Below are 20,658 nucleotides of genomic sequence, written 5' to 3' on the forward strand. Positions count from 1 at the left end.
CCTTTGAAGGCCATCCACTTTCCAGCAGATTCTTGCCAAAAAAAACAACTTATCCCAATCCACTCATTCTAGATCCTTTCTCAATTCCACAAAACTGGCCTTTCTCCAATTTAGAATCTCAAATTTAGGACCAGATCGATCCTTATCCATAAATATTATCCATAATTATCTTAAAACTAATGGTATTATGATTGCCAGACCAAAAAAGTTAATCTACAGATACTTTGTCACCTGTCCTTTCTCATTCCCTAATAGATCTTCAGTATTGCACTCTCTCTAGTTAGTACCTTGATATATTGATTTAGAAAACATTTGTGAACACACTTGACAAACTCTAAGCCCGTGGTTCTCAAACTTTTTTCCACTCATATACTACCTTAACTCTTCTTTGGCTTGGTTTCGCAGACGAAGATTTATGGAGGGGGTAAAAAGTCCACGTCAGCTGCAGGCTCGTTTGTGGCTGACAAGTCCGATGCGGGACAGGCAGACATGGTTGCAGCGGTTGCAGGGGAAAATTGGTTGGTTGGGGTTGGGTGTTGGGTTTTTCCTCCTTTGCCTTTTGTCAGTGAGGTGGGCTCTGCGGTCTTCTTCAAAGGAGGTTGCTGCCCGCCAAACTGTGAGGCGCCAAGATGCACGGTTTGAGGCGTTATTAGCCCACTGGCGGTGGTCAATGTGGCAGGCACCAAGAGATTTCTTTAGGCAGTCCTTGTACCTTTTCTTTGGTGCACCTCTGTCACGGTGGCCAGTGGAGAGCACGCCATATAACACGATCTTGGGAAGGCGATGGTCCTCCATTCTGGAGACGTGACCCATCCAGCGCAGCTGGATCTTCAGCAGCATGGACTCGATGCTGTTGACCTCTGCCATCTCGAGTACTTCGACGTTAGGGATGAAAGCGCTCCAATGGATGTTGAGGATGGAGCGGAGACAACGCTGGTGGAAGCGTTCTAGGAGCCGTAGGTGATGCCGGTAGAGGACCCATGATTCGGAGCCGAACAGGAGTGTGGGTATGACAACGGCTCTGTATACGCTTATCTTTGTGAGGTTTTTCAGTTTGTTGTTTTTCCAGACTCTTTTGTGTAGTCTTCCAAAGGCGCTATTTGCCTTGGCGAGTCTGTTGTCTATCTCATTGTCGATCCTTGCATCTGATGAAATGGTGCAGCCGAGATAGGTAAACTGGTTGACCGTTTTGAGTTTTGTGTGCCCGATGGAGATGTGGTGGGGCTGGTAGTCATGGTGGGGAGCTGGCTGATGGAGGACCTCAGTTTTCTTCAGGCTGACTTCCAGGCCAAACATTTTGGCAGTTTCCGCAAAGCAGGACGTCAAGCGCTGAAGAGCTGGCTCTGAATGGGCAACTAAAGCGGCATCATCTGCAAAGAGTAGTTCACGGACAAGTTTCTCTTGTGTCTTGGTGTGAGCTTGCAGGCGCCTCAGATTGAAGAGACTGCTATCCGTGCGGTACCGGATGTAAACAGCGTCTTCATTGTTGGGGTCTTTCATGGCTTGGTTCAGCATCATGCTGAAGAAGATTGAAAAGAGGGTTGGTGCGAGAACACAGCCTTGCTTCACGTCATTGTTAATGGAGAAGGGTTCAGAGAGCTCATTGCTGTATCTGACCCGACCTTGTTGGTTTTCGTGCAGTTGGATAATCATGTTGAGGAACTTTGGGGGACTACCTTAACTAATTCCTTACTAACCACAGATCATCTATGGTATAGATGATTTAAGCTGGTCTGCCTTTCCAATAATACTCCTTGTATTGAAATCGATGTACCTGAGAACATTATTTCCACCACATGCAGCCCTTTAATTTCTGTCTTTATATGCAGTCTTAACATCATCATTTTCCTTCTACACTATCAGCACTCTGGTTCCCATCTCTCTGCAAATCTAATTTAAACACCCTCCCCCCACCCCAGAGTAGCACAGCAAATGTTCCTGAAAGGATATGTCCCTCTCCAATTCAGATGCAAACCATCCTGCCAGAAGAGGTTCCACCTTCATTGAAAGAGAGCCCAATAGTTATTAATAGTTAGTGCCAGAACCTAATACTCTCCATTATCAGGACCCACATATGGCTCCAGTATCTGGACAGGACTTATGCTCATCACAGGGAGTAGTTGAATCAGCAGTGGCTGGAAGATTGAAGCCAAATGGTTGGCTGAGTGAAGTTTGCAACCAGGAAATAAATGTACAGATCTATAGTTGGTGCGGTACCTTGGATGAATGGGTAAAGATGAATCCAAGCTAGAAATTGCAGGCAGAAAATGCCTAAAGTTACTCTGTGGAAGCAGCCTAACTCCTCTCAGAGTCATGAGAATATCCATGTGACATGCATTTAGCTTCTATTACTACCTACTCCTCTCCCTGCTTGACCAGGTAAGACAGCTACTAAAGTTTCTCCACAAACAATTCCATAGTGAAAAATGTGGTTGACCTACAATAATGACCATATGTCATCATTGGTAGAGAAGATGTTAAGGGTTTCTGTGGGGGGGACCCTTCTCTACCTGTTCAACCTGCCCAGAATCTCCATTTCAAGAGTGACAATGAACTCTCTCCTGTGGATCATTGGACACACTCTGATCCTACCATAATCATCTTCTGGGTTCTTGGTAACAGTATACCCTGTTCTTTTTGATTTACTATAGCATTATACCCTACACTTTTGTTTTATTATTGCACTACCTGCTGTATTTATGCTTGGGTTGACTTGCTTGGATAGCACACAAAACAGTTGTGGTAAAATATGCATAAAGACAATAGGATGGTTCATGTGCACAAATTAAAGATCACAATTCATATAAATTGCCGTTCCATTCAATGGTTGAATCAGTGACAACACAACTCCTACATCAAAAAGTATAGAAGGATCATGTATCGCAATAGCTTGAATGAGAACACAATAAGTGAGTCAATGCATTTTAACATTTAACAGAATAATGTGTACTTTGAAATACTTGAGAAAGCTATACCAAGTCCACTTTACAGGGAATTACATGATTACACCATGCAAGTGCACGACACATGTCACAGTGGAATGCTGTGCTCCAGGCTAATCTATTTCCAATATGGTAAAATCAGTGGAGTGTCAAGCTCGATAAAATTATCATCGGGCAATATTACATGCATGCTGCTTTTGATGTTTTTATTCTACACTGATTGAGTCTCTGATCTCCTTCAACTCAGCACCTCACCTTTAGATAGGATTTGGGAAGTCACTAGTGGAGATGGGGGAGCAAGGTCCTTACTTTACAGAGAAGTTCCAACATTTCCAATATTTGTGGGAAATAATTGTCAGAATTTAAAGGGATATGATGTGTAGAAAGTTAAAACATTGGTAAAATAGGCCTGTTTAGAAAGCCGAATGAATTTTATTTCAATTTAATTCCTTCTTGTGACTCCAATCCCTGTAACAATCTGACAGGGTTCCCAAGAGATGATGTACATCAGGATCTTGGACAATTATGTTACATCTTGGTTATTAGAGATGATGGTTTCATTATTCTTTGTTAACATATTTTTTATTTATTATTCCATACATGCAGTAACTATAATTATTAATAATACTGATATCAAAAAAGAGCAAATTAATCACATACATGATAGTTTTCACCTCTCACACAACCTCCCTCTCCCCAAAAAAATATTCAAATTGAAAACAGTAAAAAAAATTATAGGTAGAAAAAGATAAAAAGAAAAAAAGAGAAAGTAAAAAAAGAATCTTTGGATTGCAGATAAAGAGGTGTTGTGGAGTACAATTGATCAGTTCTAACATAAACATATAGAGGAGAATTCTGCAGGGCTAGTGAGATAAAACTGATATCACTACAAATTTAATCCCATTATTTGAGTGTACGATGCCAGATTTGTAAAAACATAAAATATTTATTTCTAAAATTATGTATTTTTTTCCAAAGGAATACGACTTTGAATTTCAGCATGCCGTCTTGGCACAGTTAAAGATGTATCCAATTTCCAAGTAATTGCAATATATTTTCTTGCTAGAGCTAATGCTGATTCCAAAAAGTTCAAATGAAAAAATTGAGAAACAAATATGCTACACTACATTCTACTTTTTTTATATTACTTTCTGTTAGGCCCATATTTGAGAGATAAGTTGGGGCCAACAATGTTTCTGTCTAGCTGCACTGAGGTAGAACTTCTTATTAGGAGAGGGATTGTTAAAAATAAAATATATTTCTTTGATGTTTTCATTATTACAAGCAGGAACTCCTAAATTAGGATTATATAGATTGAAGCAGAGATGGGAAACAGATTTGAATATTGCAATAGATCAACAAATGTGGGAAAATTTATGTAGGGATTGTAAGACTAATACTATCAATGTAAGATCTAGATTAGTTCAATATAATATTTTATATCAATTATATCTTACACCACAGAAATTCAATATATTGAAATCAGATTTATCAGATTAATGTTTTAGGTGTGGTGAAGATGTAAGATCTTTTATACATTCAACATGGTCTTGTCCCAAAGTGAGACCCTTTTGGCTGACTTTAGGTACATTTTTGGAACAAGTTACAAGAGATGTTTTTCCATTAAATCCTGATTTATTTTTATTAGGAAATATTGAAGTTACAAATCTAAAGATGCTTTCATTACTTGAACAGAATTTTTGAATACATATTAAATATTTGTATTATCTTCCAAAGAATAGAGAATATGAAAATATTTTGCACTTAAGTTGTGCATTATTATCCCACCACTTTTCTTTTTCAGAGTAGTTATTTACTCATGCCATTTTCAACTTCATTTATGCATTCAATATACACAAATAACCTACTTTGCTTTAAAATTATGAGTTATTGATTTTTATAATCGTTCATATGAAGGATTATGATAACTAAAGCATTAACACAATCTGATGACTGTATTTGTGTCAATCCTCATTCACCATCTAATCTCCACAGCCTTATACTCAATTATATTTTTTTTAATTTCAAGCTGGCATTCGTTATCCTTGAAAAATACAGTTGTTGACATAGAGTCATCATAATTCTTTTCTTCAGAAATTAAAAGTAATACCTTTCCAAACTAAGTTTGCATATTTCTTACTTTTTTTTGCGATGGACTTCTTCAAATGCAAATATCTTGTTCATTTCATGTTTATGCATTGGCCTCAATTTCTTTCAGTGCTTTGCAGAATATACTGACAAATGATGCAATGGAGGTCTATTGTAGAACACTCACTTTGCATGAAAAGCAATTGCATTGTATTTGTCTTCCAGGATTATCAATCAGAAGCAGAGTTTAGAATACAAGGGTACTTAAGATGAAGATCTTCATGTGCACTCTCAGTCAAATCTGTCAAGCCAGCTTTTACATCTCAGAATATATAAGCAATATGTGAAGCAAGGCTCTAAATCTTCATAATGCAAAATTAATCTGCTGTAATCATGCAGTTTAATAAATCAATTACTGTACATACATGATGAGTTAGAAATTAATCTTTACTTCAACAGAACCTCAAACACTTATCTCCTGATATCCAGATGCTGCAAACCAAATATTGAGAGATCTGTACCATGAATACATAATATTATGGTATTGCAGAGAAATTGGATGACTTTGTATGTTTGTTTGAATACAACATGATCTCGTTTTGGCTTTTGCCCACAGTACTGGTCAAGAAACTATAAACTCTGGACCCCACTCTGCAACTGGAACCTTGACTTTCTCATTGGAAGACCACAGTCAGTACAAAACAATGTCTGGTCCTCACTGATCATGAACACAGACGCACCCCAAGGATGCATGCTGAGCCCACTGCTCTACTCATTATACACCTATCTACAAGTTGTCAGCAAAATCATAAACAGCAGTGAGGAAACGAACAGGAGGGAGATAGATCAACTCATTAAATAGTGTAATGAGAACAAGCTTGCTCTCAACATCAGCAAAACCAAGGACATGATTGTGGACTTCAGGAAGAGGTCAGGGGAACATGACCCAGTTCTCATCGAGGACTCAGTAGTGGAGAGGGTCAAGAGCTTCAAATTCCTGGGTATCAACATCTCTGACCACTTGCGTTGGGACTCCATGTTGATGCAGTCACAAAGAAGTCTTACCTGCAACTATACTTTGTGAGGTGTCTGAGGCAGTCTGAGATGTCACTGAAGACTCTTGCAAACTTCTACAGGTGTACTGTGGTGGGCATTCTGGCTGGTTGCATCACTGCCTGGTATGGAGGCGCCAACACTCTGGACAAGAATAAACTTCAGAGGGTTGTTAACTCAACCTGTGACATTACAGGCACTAGACTTCACTCCATCGAGGACATCTACAGGAGGCGGTGTCTTAAAAAAGTACATCATCTATCCTCTCTGACCCCCACCTTGCCCTCTTCAGTCTGCTACAATCAAGGAAAAGGTACAAGAGCCTAAAAACAAGCACTCAGCATCACAAGGACAGCTTCTTCCCCAATGTCTTCAGATTCGTGAATGATCAATAAACCAAAGACACTGCCTTGCTTTTTGTGCACTATTATTTTTTTTTATTTTATTTTGATAGTAATTTTATAAGATATTTATAATATGAATGTTTGCACCATGATGCTGCCACAAAACACCAAATTTCATGACTTGTTCATGACAATAAATCCTGATTCTGATAATTCAGAACAAAAGAAAGAATCAATTCCTGTCTCAAAAAGGATCTGGATCCACTTCAATTCACCTAGCACCACAACCAGCCAACAGTGGGTGCTATCTTGCTTGCCCTCTACAATGTGTTAGATCACCTGAACCACAAGAATGCCCCTATCAGGCTGTTATTCATTGACCACAGCTCAGTGTTTAATACCATCATACCAGCAAAATCAACAATGAACTTGGATCTGGGACTCTATTCTTCCTTTTCCAACTTGATCCTTGATTTCATCGTCAACAGATCCCAATCAGTGTGCATTGGCAACATCACCTCCTCTTCACTGACCATCAAAACAGGGGCATCTCAATGCTGCCTACTTAGTTCCCTGCTCTATTCTCTCTACACTATTGATTGCATTGCCAAGTTTGGTTAAACTATAAATTTACTGACAACACCTGTCTGAATAGAGTGTAATGATGAGTTAGAATACAGGATTGAGTTCAAGAATCTGGTTGTGTGGTGCCACAACAATCTTGCTCTTAACAACTGTAAGGGGAGGCTGAGGAACTGTGCACATTGGTGGGACAATACATTGCATGATATTAAGTGTACAATGAGAACCTAATATTGTGGTATTGGATTATTTACCAGAATTGGATATTTTGGCATCTGCAGTTTGGCTCCGGATATTTTGGCACTCATATTTGGTGATGGATATGGCATAAAATTATTAACTCTAACTCCCATTTCCCCATGATGACATCTCCACACTTCCCTCTCCCCGCGGTGATGTCTCCACACTCACCTCACCCCATGGTGAAATCCACTAATTGTTAATGCCAAACTGTGGATGCCAAAATGTGGGTGTCAAAATATTCTAGACCCTTATTTGGTATCTTTTTTTTAAAATGAGCACCACATGATCCAATCTTGGTTTCCCCAAACAGGTCATACTAGAGATAATTCCCGAATGAAATTGTACCAGACCTGAATCTAGAGCAAGCACTTCTTTGATTGATCCCTATTTTCCAGAAGTCAAGCACAAACAATAACTTGGAACAAATTTATTATATATATTTTCTGAGGCACTTTGGCATGTTGTCAGATACTCCATTGAACTTCAACAGGAAGGTAAACTGACTGGTTGTTTTACATCTGGTTTAGAAACTCAATAATGCAGAGGCTGCAGAATGTGGCAAACTCCAAAATCTTAGTCTGATTATTTAAGGATGGATATACTTGCCCAAGGCACAGAGCAAATTGTTTAGATAGTTTGTGGCATGAAGAAGAGGTCATGCAAAATGTATCTGGATTCTCTGGATCTTGCAGGATGGAAAGTTCATTCATGTGTGAGTTGAGCTAGATGGTGCAGAAATGAGACCTCAAGACATATCTGAGGCTACACTTTTCTTTATATTTTATTTTCATAGACTCACAGAATTCAGCAAACAAAGCAATTTTTCCAACATTCATATGTATTTACAGAATCTGTATTTATCCCCTCCATTGCTCCCTCCCCCTCCACACCCCACATCCCCATACAGCTGAAAATACAGTCAAATAATTTATGCTGACACAAATGCCAGTGGGGCCAAAAACCCCCATAGAAACCTAAGAAGAAAACAAACCTAAGATTTATATTGGACTAACAAAGATAAAAAAATGAAAAGAAAAAAACTCACAATAGAACCAAAACAACTAAAAAGAAAACACAGACCGTCTTCACCATGTCCCGTTTCATTAGTCACACACTCATTTCCGTGCTGGGGTGGATTGTTGCAGTATTTCTATTTTGGGGGGGGGGGGGTGGGGGAGGGGGGTACTTATCAATCTGTGTGCCAATAAATTTCAAGTAAGGTTGCCACACCTTAACAAATATGTTGTGTTTCTTCCTTAAATTGTACATGATTTTCTCCAGGGGAATGCAACTCTGCATTTCCATATTCCATCATGTGGTAATTAGTTGGGAGTTGGACTTCCACAACATCGCTATACACTTCCTGGCTACTGCCAAAGTGACCTTCACAAATGGAATTTGGTATTTGCTCTGTCTAAACTACATGTCCCCAATATCTCCCAGAAGGTACAACTTCAGATTTTGTGGAAAATCTACTTTTGTAATTTGTTTCAGAATATCCCCCAGGTCCACCCAGAAGATCTCACCTTTGTACATAGCCAGATGGAATGGACAAAAGTTACAACCACACCTAAAGCACATTTCCAAAATTTCTTACCTTGATTTATATGATTTTTGTGGTGTGAGGTACAGTTTGTGCAAGAAGTTGTATTGCACCAACCTGTATCTGATGTAAATGACCCCTGTCACACTGTCCAGACACAGGTCTTTCCACCATTCTTCAATGTTGTGCCCAAGTCAGATTCCCATCTCTCCCTTAACCTGTGTAAGCCCGGCTTTGGGCCCTCACTTTGCAGTATGTAATACATCTTAGAGCTAAATTTACACACATTCCCCAGTCAAATTAGAATCTCCACATTACGGCATCTAGGTAGGGTCATAGACATCCCAATTTTTCCCTTAAGAAATATCTTATTTGCATAGCAGAAGAATGTTCTGTTAGATGGGGGTGGGGGGGAGAGAGTCATGTGATTCATAGGATGTGGGATCCCAACCCTCCTGGGAAAACAGAAAAAAAAATATTTAAATGAAGTAAAATAAAAAGTAAAAACAGGAATAATATACTTAACTTTTAAAATGTATCCAAATGAGAGAGAGAAAAAAAAACATCATTTGGACCTTTTAGAAGTATCTCCATAATTCGAAGGGAAGCCTCCATTACAGAAGGATCCTGGACCTGGATTTGGGACGAGGTCCCGTCGGAAGGCTAAGATGGAGGGGACGCTCGTAGGTGCATCCCTCCTGTAAACTAAAGAAGGAAGTTGCTGCACATGCCCAAATCGGCGCTCATGCACAATTCCTTTGAAGAAATATTAGCTTTGATAAAATACCTAACAAAACAGAGCCTCTCGCAAGGAACAGAAGAAGCGATGAAGCCATAAGATGATAATGATGAAGATTCAGATCAAGGAAAAGAAGAAGGGAAACGAGAAGAAGATATACTTGTATCTCAAGAGCAAGAGCAAGTTATGTACAGGATTATACAAATGGCTACAGGGGAGAGTAAATTTAAAGAAACTCCATTTGAGGGGGCTGTAAGAGAAATGCTGCAACATATGATGGAAATGAAGGAAGACATACTATATCTGAGGACTGAAGTAAAATATATGAATGCAAAGTTTATTAAGCTGATAGCTGATACGGAAAAGATGCAAGATGTGGGTAAAATAAATCTAAGGTTAAAAAAGGTTGAAAACGTACAGGAGAGAGTGGGGAAATTGGAGAATGAAGTTATAGTGGGGTCTGTTAAAAGAAAGAAATGTTGTGAAAAAATTTACAATATAGAAAAGTTTAGTTGAAGAAATAATATTAAAATTGTTGGATTAAAAGAGGGAGAAGATAAACGAGATACAATTTGATTCCTACAAAGATGGGCACCGAAAGTTCTGAGGTGAATTAATTTGAAAGTCCTATTGAAGTCAAAAGGGCACATAGAGCCCTTAAGCCACAACCACAACCAGATGAAAAGCCTCACCCTATAGTGGTTAAATGCTTAAAATATCAAGATAAAGAAAAAATCTTAGCCTTGGCGTCTGACAGCAAGATCAAGAAAGAACACATTTGAATGCCATGGATCAAAGATTTTCTTCTATCCAGATATTAGTACATGATTGTTGACCAGAAGAAGGGAGTTCAATCCAGTTAAGAAGACCCTTTGGGATAAAGGTTACAAGTTTGTACTTTTTTACCTAGCTATGTTGAAGATTTCATTTACAGATTGTAAACAAGTGGCAGAATTTGTGGAGACATTATCTATTAATGAACTGAGGGAAAGGGATGTGCTTATTTCATTGGTTGTTGTAATTTGATTATTAAGGTTGATACATTGTTAAGAGAGATGGATAACCAAGAGGTTAGGGGTGTCATGGTCTGGGACCCTCTGATCAAGTGTTTTTTTTTATGGCAGGTGCTGCATCCCGGATAATGGTGGGGGGCGGGGGGTGGGGAGTGGGAGTGGTACTGTGTATATTTAAACACCGCCAGCAGAGAGGAATTCTTACTTATTACCAATTATGTATTAATTAATTTTATGGTTAAATTCAGTATTTTTTTTATTTTCATATTTTGATTTCAAGAGAAGTTGAGGTCAACTCAGAAGTAAAATAAATATTTATTGGAGATTTGTAGTTTGGGCAGATATGAAGGAATTAAAGTACTTCTGGGGTAATCCTCACATTCTTTTCCTTTGCTATATCTATTCTCATCTTTTTATTTCCCACTTTTTTCAGGGACCTTTGGGGGCAAGGGGGTGGGGGGAGGGAATCAAACACTTCTCATATATATATATATATATATATATATATAATGACTAATGTTTGATGTACGTATTTACAACTTTGTAACTGACTGCATTGTGGATGAAAATTTTAAAATAAAATATTCAAACAAAAGAGGTAGGAAAGGGGGGAGGGGGGGAGGTTTAGTGGTACTAAATGCAGAGCTCAAGAAACACAGCTTACCAGACAAGAGTCAACTACTAACCTTTTTATTTTAAACAATTGTATGCTTCATAAAGGGGAGTGATGTCAATGCACTTCATAAAGGGGAGTAACGTCAATGCGCTTCATAAAGGGGAGTGCAGGGAAGCAACGCACTCCATCAACCCATGCGGGTCTGCAAATGCGGACTTCTCCTGGGTAAAGAAGGGAAACCCACACCATTCTGTGCCAGCCGCTTGGTGTGGTAATTCTGCCTGTCCAGCTGTGTGTCCGCTTGCTCTGCCACATCACCACCCCCAACCGAATCACTGCACGGCTGCAATATCATAACTTTGGGTATTTTAGGATGGCGTCCCCAGCACTTGGGAGGTGGGACATGCACAGGTTCAGCAATGTCCATGTGTGCAGGCTTCAATATGTCTCATGTAAAAAGTTCCAGTTGACCACAAATGTCCAATAACACTGCAGACCATTGTACTGCAGCACTTTATAAGGCCCCTCGTAAGGTTGCTGCAGGAATCTAGTGTGGGATGGACATTGAACAAAGATGTAAGAATTAGAGTCGAGACCAGCAGGAACGTATGTAGGAAGTGATCCATGTTGTGTTGCTGGAACTTGAGCCAGGGAACTCCTCTTATTTCTTAGTTCTTGTAATTCTTCTATAACCGAGGATCTAACTTTGGCTGGAGAAGTAGTAATGTTTGCTGGTACTAGGAGTGGAGTGCTGTAAACTAATTCTGCTGAAGTGGTCTCCAGTCATCCTTAGGTGCCATTCTAATACCCAACAGCACCCAAGGTAACTCATCTGCCCACTGAGGCCTGTTAAGTCTTGCCTGGAAGGCTTGTTTCAGATGCTGGTGGAAACGTTCCACTAGCCCATTAGCCTGTGGGTGGTACACAAATTCTCGCCAGGTTTGCCTACAAGGTTGAACTAAACTGAGTTCCCATGTCAGAGGTTAGATTGACTGGTACTGTGAATCAAGCAACTCAGGTCAAGAGAAAAGTCAGAGCACACATTTCAGCTGTCATGTCCATCATTGGTGTAGCTTCCGGCCAGAAGGTAAAACAGTCAACCATTGTTAGTATGTACCATTAACCTCTGTACACAGTCAGCAGGCCCACAATGTCTATGTGTACATGCTGAAACCTTTGAGTCATAGGTGTAAATTGTTGAAGTGGTGCTCGGGTATGCTGTTGTAACTTAGCTGCCTGGCAGAAGAGGCATGTTCATGATCAGTGAGTGACCTGCTTCCTTAAGCCATGCCAGATATATTTTAAGGGACATAAGCTCGACGGTTGTGCAGACAGATGGATGGGACAGGCCGTTAACATGGTTGAAAAGTTTCCTCTGCCATGACAGTGGGATGATTGGTCGTGGGTAGCCGTTTGAACTATCACAATGCATCTTCACCTGGTTGGGGAATAGCTGTATGGAAAGCTTGTACCTCCTGTTCCTCTTGTTGGGCTATTGCAAGAGCCCAGAGATCCAGCCCTCCTGTAATCACATTGACCTCTGTCCTGGACAAGGCATCAGCTACAACATTGTCTTTACTGGACAAATGCTGCACATCAGATGTAAATTCAGAAATATAGGCTAAATGCCTCTGTTGTCACATTAACCAGGGATCTGTAATCTTGGCAAGGGCAAACATTAGAGGCTTATGGTCAGTAAACGCAGTAAAATGCCTGTCCTCAAGAAAATATCTGAAATGTTTGATGGCCAGATAAAGTGCTAACAATTCCTATTCGAAAACGCTGTACTTTAATTTGGGCGTGCATAGGTGGTGGCTGAAAAACGCCTTTCTGTATTAGGACCACCCCCACGGCGATGTCCAATGCATCTGATGTGAGCACAAGTGGGGCGTGGATATGAGGGTGTGCCAACATGGTTACCTTTGAAATCACCTCTTTTGCTAGCAAATGCTTCTGTGGCCTTTGCAGTCCAGAACAGTTTTCAGGTTTGCCGGTGAGGATGTGGAACACAGGCTTCATGATCCTGGCAGCTGCTGGGATGAACCTGTTATAAAAGTTAACCATTCCCAAGAATTCTTGTAGCCCTTTAACTGTAGTGGGCTTTAGGGAAGGCCCAAATGGTTGATACTTTGTCTGGAATCAGAGTTGTGCCTGCGTTGAAAATTCTGTGTCCCAAAAAGTTAATTTTGTGTTTGCCAAATGCACACTTCCAAGGTTAATAGAAAGGCCAAAATCCCGAACCCTCTGGAACAATTGTCGCAGGCGTTACCTGTGCTCTTGTGTTGACTCACTAAGATGTCATCAAGGTAGATGAAAAGGAAAGGCAAATCTCTTGTGACAGCGTCCATTAAACATTGGAACATCTGAGCCACATTCTTAAGGCTCAAAGGCATCCTCAGAAACTCAAATAGACCAAATGGAGTAATAATGGCAATTTTAGGGATGTCCTTAGGGATTTGGAGATAACCTTTTACTAAGTCTACCTTTGAGAAGATATGTTTGCCATGGATGTTGGCAGCAAAATCTTGAATGTGTGGTATTGGATACAGTTGCACTGTTGAGGCATTGGTAATCTCCATAAGGTCTTAGGCCTTCAGATGCTTTGGGCACCATATGGAATGGCAATGCCCAAGGACAATCAGACCTTCAGATGATGCCTAGTTCCTCCATAGTTTTGAACTCTTTTTTGGCCTGTAATAGCCATTCAGGGGAAGTCTGCATGCCTTGGATTGTAGGGGAGACCTGGTGGTGGTGAAGTTGTGCTGAGCTCCATGACGTGGAGAGACTAAATGGAAATCTGGTGTAAGTAGTTCAGGAAACTCTGCTAATAAATTCGCAAAATCATCGGTGGTGAGTGTTTGCACATTTCACAAGGTTGTATTGCAGTATTGCCAGCTGATGACCTGAAGAAAGTAGAATGAGGTGATTTGGACCAAACAGCGCCCTTTCACATCTACCAACAAGTCATGTGCCCTCAGGAAGTCTGCTCCCAAAATGGGATGCTCTATAGCCATGAGTGTGAAAGTCCAGTGGTAAACCCTAATACCAGCTGTATCGACTTGGTACCATAACTACTAATCGTGCCATTGGCAGCACACAAGTTGGCTTGAGGCACTCGAGATTCCTACTCATGAGGATGGCAGGAAGATACTGAACTGAGCTCTAGTGTCGACTAGCAGTTTCATCCAGTGCGCTGAGCAGTGGCATATAATAGGCTGGTCTGGTCACCATCCACTGAGGCCATTAGTGGCGGTTGGCATTGTGTTTCCCTGGGAGTCAACTGCGTAACTGCATGGTGCCACATAGTGGTGCGCATTCCTGCCCCACTTTCTGTGGTAGAAACACCACTCACTGTTCTCCAATGGCATTTTCTTCCTCGGTTGTTTGTGGAGTGCCATAGAACTGGTGGCTGAATTGACTTGACTGTCCAAGGTGACCTGTTAAAATTTTGCCATGGGAGGCTGTGGTCCCTGTGAAGTCTGTCTCCCTCCCTTGCCACTTTCCTTGTTTTGGAGAAGTCAGTAGAAGAGAGCAGACGGGTGATGTCAAAAAGGAGCCATTCCAAAAAGCTGCCTTGAACATTAAGCAGTTGAAATGACTGTCTGATAACACAAGCATTTCATTCATCAGTTCTGATGGCCTGTCCCCCAAATCGTCAAGGTGGAAGTAAGCGTGTGCCTCTTTCCAGGTCTGAGATGCTGAAAGTGAAAAGGAGGTCTGCTTTACAAGCACTCTATTGATCGTCCTCAGGAGGGTTGTTGATAAAATCATCTTCCTTGGCAGCAGAATCTTCATGAGGAAACTACATGCCGGAATTTGGTGGCTTAATTTGCTCTGTTCCTAATGTGGAAATAATCCTCATCCTGCTGGAACCATGGACGTGGTCTGTGAGGCCAGAAAGGGTGGGCATTTTCACAGACACCACGGGCACCACAGTAGTAACATCCATTCTGCAGATTTTCTCACAATGTTTCACAGTTGGGGCTCAAAAGACATTGAGCACCGTCGGGGTCACCAATTTAGAGGGACTAACTATAGAGCTGAAACAACACAGCTACCAACTGGTTTTTATTTTATACAATCAAGCACCTCATAAAGGGGAGTGATGTCAGCGCACTTCATAAAGAGAAGTGATGTCAGCGCACTTCATAAAGAGAAGTGATGTCAGTGCGCTTCATAAAAGGAAGTGATGTCAGCGCGCTTCATAAAGGGAAGTGATGTCAGTGTGCTTCATAAAGGGAAATGATGTCAGCGCGCTTCGTAAAGGGAAGTGATGTCAGCGTGCTTCATAAAGGGAAGTGATGTCAGCACGCTTCATCAAGGGAAATGATGTCAGTGCGCTTCATAAAGAGGAGTGATGTAGCTCCATCCGCCACAGGGGCAAAAAAAAGACTCTGGATGTTATTCTGGTGTTGGAAGAGATTGTATTGTATGTTTGAATTTACATGAGTTTGTGAAAATCAAAAATAAATTATTCAAAAAAAAAAGAATGTTCTGTTAGACAAATTGTATTTGTTCTTCAACTGCTCAAATTAAATAAGCAGCCTCTGTTTGTAACAATCTTCGATACACCTCCTCTTCTGGCAGCAAGTGTAAAGGATTTTATTGCCTCGAATCAAGGGTATTAAATTATTCTGGGTCAAGAGTGTTTATGGGGGATATCCCCACCTTCCATCCACATCTGGAGTACTTGCTTTAGGATGGAGTCATCCATTTTCTTTGTGAATAATTTGGTATCCCACTTATATATGAATTCTGTGGCTATCTTTTCACCTGCTGAGTGTAGTCCAAATTGTGCCCACAAGGGGTGTGGAGTCCCTTCCCTCTAAGAGTGAGGTGAGAAACCTTGCCTAGTCTTCCCAGTAATAATTTTTGAAGTTGGGTAATTTTTAATAATTCCTCCCCCCCCCCCCCAAGTTATAACCCCATGTCAACCTTTCCATAGAAATTGTAGCCTCTTTCACCTTCCACAGAAAATTTCTGACACACTCATTGAGGCAAAGAAATGGGTAATGATTGGACAAGATACTGAAGCCTTGGCATTACCTTCATTCTAACACATTTGACTCTGCCCATCAATATTATGACCAGCATCTTTCATCTAACAAAGTCCTCCTCAATCTTCTGGAGCAAAGGGAGATAGTTCAATTTGTATGTTGTGAACATCTTCATCTATTTTAATCCCCAGATATTTAATGCCTTCTTGTGGCCATTTGATTTGACTTTCTTGTTGGTACTGCCCATGATCCCTGTTCGTCAAAGGCATTAACTCACTTTTGTCAAAATTTACCTTATACCCCAAAAGCCATCCATAATCCTCCACTGTGGTTCTCAGTCTGGCCAATGACCTCCCAGGGTCCATCAAATGTACCAACACATCATCAGCTAAAAGGTTGATTTTGTGTTCCACTTGGCCCACCTTGAACCCTTTATGTCTGGCTCATGCTAAATGACTTCTGTCAGTGGCTCAATGGCCAGTATGAACAGTGTTGGGGAGAATGGATAGCCTTGCCTACTTGACCTGCTCAATGGAAATGCTGGAAACATCTGCCAGTTTGTAATATTTTTTGCTTGGGGTTTGTGGTAAAGTGTCCTCACCCAATTAATAAATGTCTGTTCCAGTCCAAATGTCTCCAGCACCTTCTCTACTTCCAGAGCTTCTGCCACTCCCAGATCCACCCCTGACTATGCCCAGTGTACTAGATTAAGCAATTTAGCTATGTTGTTTGTCAATTGCCTCTTTTGTACATATCCAGCTTGGTCTGGATTCATTAATTTTGGCAAATATTCTACCAACCTATTGGCCAAACCTTTCACGATAGTTTTGTAATCTGTATTTATTAATGAAATTGGGCTGTTAGAGGTGGGATTCAATGGGTCCCTGTCATTTTTGGAAAACACTGTGATAATTGCTGTTGAGAAAGGCTCCGGGAGTGTATGTGTCTCCATTGCCTGATCCACCACTTTCATAAGAAGGGACATTAAATGATCTTTTAACTCTTGATAAAATTTGATGGGGAAACCATCCTCCCACAGTGATTTGCCAGCCTGCAGAGAGCTCAGAGTCCAGGCAATCTCCTCTTTAGAGAAAGGGGCATTTCATCCCTCTTGTTCTTCCTGGATCAAATTTAGTTGCTCCAATGAAAGCAAGAAATCATCTGTTTTGGTAGGGTCTCCCCTGACTCAGATTTATACAGTTCTTCATAAAACCTTCTGAACATTTAATTTATCTCCTTTGGTTTGTGTAAGATATTGCTTACCCCCATTTGAATTGCACTGATTGTTCTTGAGGCCTCTTCAACCCTCATCTGCCAGGACAAGACATTATGAGCCTTCTCCTCCAGATCATAATATTCTGCCTTGATCTTAATATCAACTTTTTTGTCTTAATTGTTTGTAGCATATTGAACTTGAATTTTTATTCTCCAAATTCCTGTATTTTTCTTCTGTGTCTGCTCTTTGATAATTCTTTTCCAGCTGGGCTATTTCCTATTCCAAATCATTAATCTTCTTCATGTATCCCTTTTTAATGCTTTTGGTATATCTAAATATCTGGGCCCCTTAAATAAACCCTCAATGTATCCCATATTAAAAAGTTATCCTCTGTAGTGGGGAAGATCATCTCACAGAACAATTCTATCTGAGCTCTAATAAAGCTACAGAATTTTCCCAATGGCCAAGTGTTCAGGCACCATCTATACATCTCACGGTGCTGGATTCACCAATATTTTCTGAGTAATCTTCTTTTTCTCTCTTCCCCATTTCCTTGATATCTATTCTTTCTTCCAATGCTTATTTTTCATCACTTTTCTATCTCCTTCCTGGTTGCATTCTTTGATTTTACTTTGTTCTCTCCAGAGCTCCAAGCTTCATGGCTACTCCTCTCTCCTCATCACGTGACTCCCAACACTGGCTACACTTGATTGAGACAAGAGAGCAGACTTGTGCCATTGTGCATCTCTGGAGGTCTCTGTCCCCAGTGGCTCTGGTCTGTTTAAGAAATCAAACAACATGGAGACCTCAGAAGGAAAGTCAAGATGATTTAGAATGAATTAATCAACATATTTAAGATAAGGAAGCTCAAGCCAGTATTAAACATTCTTGCCTAGTTCCCATGTTCTTCTATATAGAAAAAGGCTATGGATGGATAAGTGAACAAGCATTTTAAATTGGAGGTTTTAAACTGGGAAGTGTTGTGGATGTGTGAAACCTACATTGCTAGGTATGAATAATCACAGTCCACTGGACAATGGAGTTTTATTGAGATAACAGAAAGATCTAATGATCAATGGCTCTATCTTGTCCAGCCATTTAAAGATGGAGTATAATTTGCCAAAAAAATGCAATTTAAACATTACAAAATAGGAAAGACTGCAGATGCAATTGCCACAACCTAAAACATGATCCTACCACCAGACACATTGTCCTCTCTCCTCCCATCTCCACTTTCTGCAGTGACCGCGCCCTCCATGACTCCTTCAATCGCTCATCTTTTCCCATTAATCAGTTTCTTGGTACCTACCTGTGTGACTGCAGGAAATTCTATACTTGCACCCACACCTCCTCCCTCACCACCATTCATGGCCCCAAACAGTCCTTCCAAGTGAAAGAAAACTTCATGTGAATCTGTCGGGTTTGTCTGCTGCATCCAGTGCTCCCATTGTTGACACCTCTACATTAGAGAGATTGGATGCAGAGATTGATTCATTGAGTACCTTTGTCTTCTGCAATAACAGGGACCTCAAAGTAATGAACTATTTCAATTCCACAACTCATTCCCATGCCAACACATCTCTCCATGCATTTCCAAACTGAGGTCACCCGCAAAATGAAGAAATGAAACCAATATTCTGCCAGGGCATTCTCGAACCAGATGGCATTAGCATCGATTTCTCCAGTTTCTGATAGGCCAGAAACATTGGTTATATACCTTTGCTTCTTATGGATGCTGTGTGACCTTCTCAGTTTTGCCAGCACTTTGGTGCATTGCACAATTTTAAAAAGGTTAAAGCATGCCTATAGATAATTAATTTGGGAAAAACACATTTATTATAGCATACACATAATTGTCCCTGAATATTAAAGAAAAATCCAGTAATCTGATAGTATGCTTTCAGATATGATTTTGATGTTTCCCATATCTTTACCCATCACAGATTCTGAACAAGTTAGAAATACACTCCTAGATAAATGGTACCCTGAGGTGATCACATCATTCATTTACTCAATCTTGCTAGTCTGAGTGAACTGGATGAATGTGGTGCAAATGTCTTCATTCTAGCCCTCAGTGGGATACCTGCTTTGTATATTAATCATTATTTGGTCACTGAATATGTCCTGAGAGATCTTAAATGCCATCCACAGTCATCCCTATAAATACATACATGGAAGCAATGTTGAACTTCAGTTGATAACTCACTTGATATGTTCAGTCAAAGCTTAATAGTTTATTGATTTAATTCAGTTTGTGCTTGGTGGTACATTGCTGACTTCAGTCATTAACAAAGGAAGCAAAACACAAAATGCTGGAGAAACTTAGCTGGTTAAACAGTGTCCTTTATGTCTATCTTTGGCTTGGCTTCGCGGACGAAGATTTATGGAGGGGGTAAAAAGTCCACGTCAGCTGCAGGCTCGTTTGTGGCTGACCAGTCCGATGCGGGACAGGCAGACACGATTGCAGCGGTTGCAAGGGAAAATTGGTTGGTTGGGGTTGGGTGTTGGGTTTTTCCTCCTTTGCCTTTTGTCAGTGAGGTGGGCTCTGCGGTCTTCTTCAAAGGAGGCTGTTGCCCGCCAAACTGTGAGGCGCCAAGATGCACGGTTTGAGGCGTTATCAGCCCACTGGCGGTGGTCAATGTGGCAGGCACCAAGAGATTTCTTTAGGCAGTCCTTGTACCTTTTCTTTGGTGCACCTCTGTCACGGTGGCCAGTGGAGAGCTCGCCATATAATACGATCTTGGGAAGGCGATGGTCCTCCATTCTGGAGACGTGACCCATCCAGCGCAGCTGGATCTTCAGCAGCGTGGACTCGATGCTGTCGACCTCTGCCATCTCGAGTACCTCGACGTTAGGGGTGTGAGCGCTCCAATGGATGTTGAGGATGGAGCGGAGACAACGCTGGTGGAAGCGTTCTAGGAGCCGTAGGTGGTGCCGGTAGAGGACCCATGATTCGGAGCCGAACAGGAGTGTGGGTATGACAACGGCTCTGTATACGCTTATCTTTGTGAGGTTTTTCAGTTGGTTGTTTTTCCAGACTCTTTTGTGTAGTCTTCCAAAGGCGCTATTTGCCTTTATGTAGCAAAGGTGAAAATACATCACCAGTGTTTTGGGCTTAAGCCCTTTGTTGGAAGAATGTTGGCAGGCATCCAAACAAATTGGTGGAGGAGAAAGGGGGGTAGGTAAAAGCAGGAGGTGATAGGTAGAAAAGGGTGGGAGGGGACACCAGTAATCAGGGGGAGTGGAAGGGGAAGGGAGGGAGGAGAACTGGAAAGGAGGAGA

Source organism: Narcine bancroftii, chromosome 7 (genome assembly GCF_036971445.1).
Source record: "Narcine bancroftii isolate sNarBan1 chromosome 7, sNarBan1.hap1, whole genome shotgun sequence".
NCBI classification, from domain to species: domain Eukaryota; kingdom Metazoa; phylum Chordata; class Chondrichthyes; order Torpediniformes; family Narcinidae; genus Narcine; species Narcine bancroftii.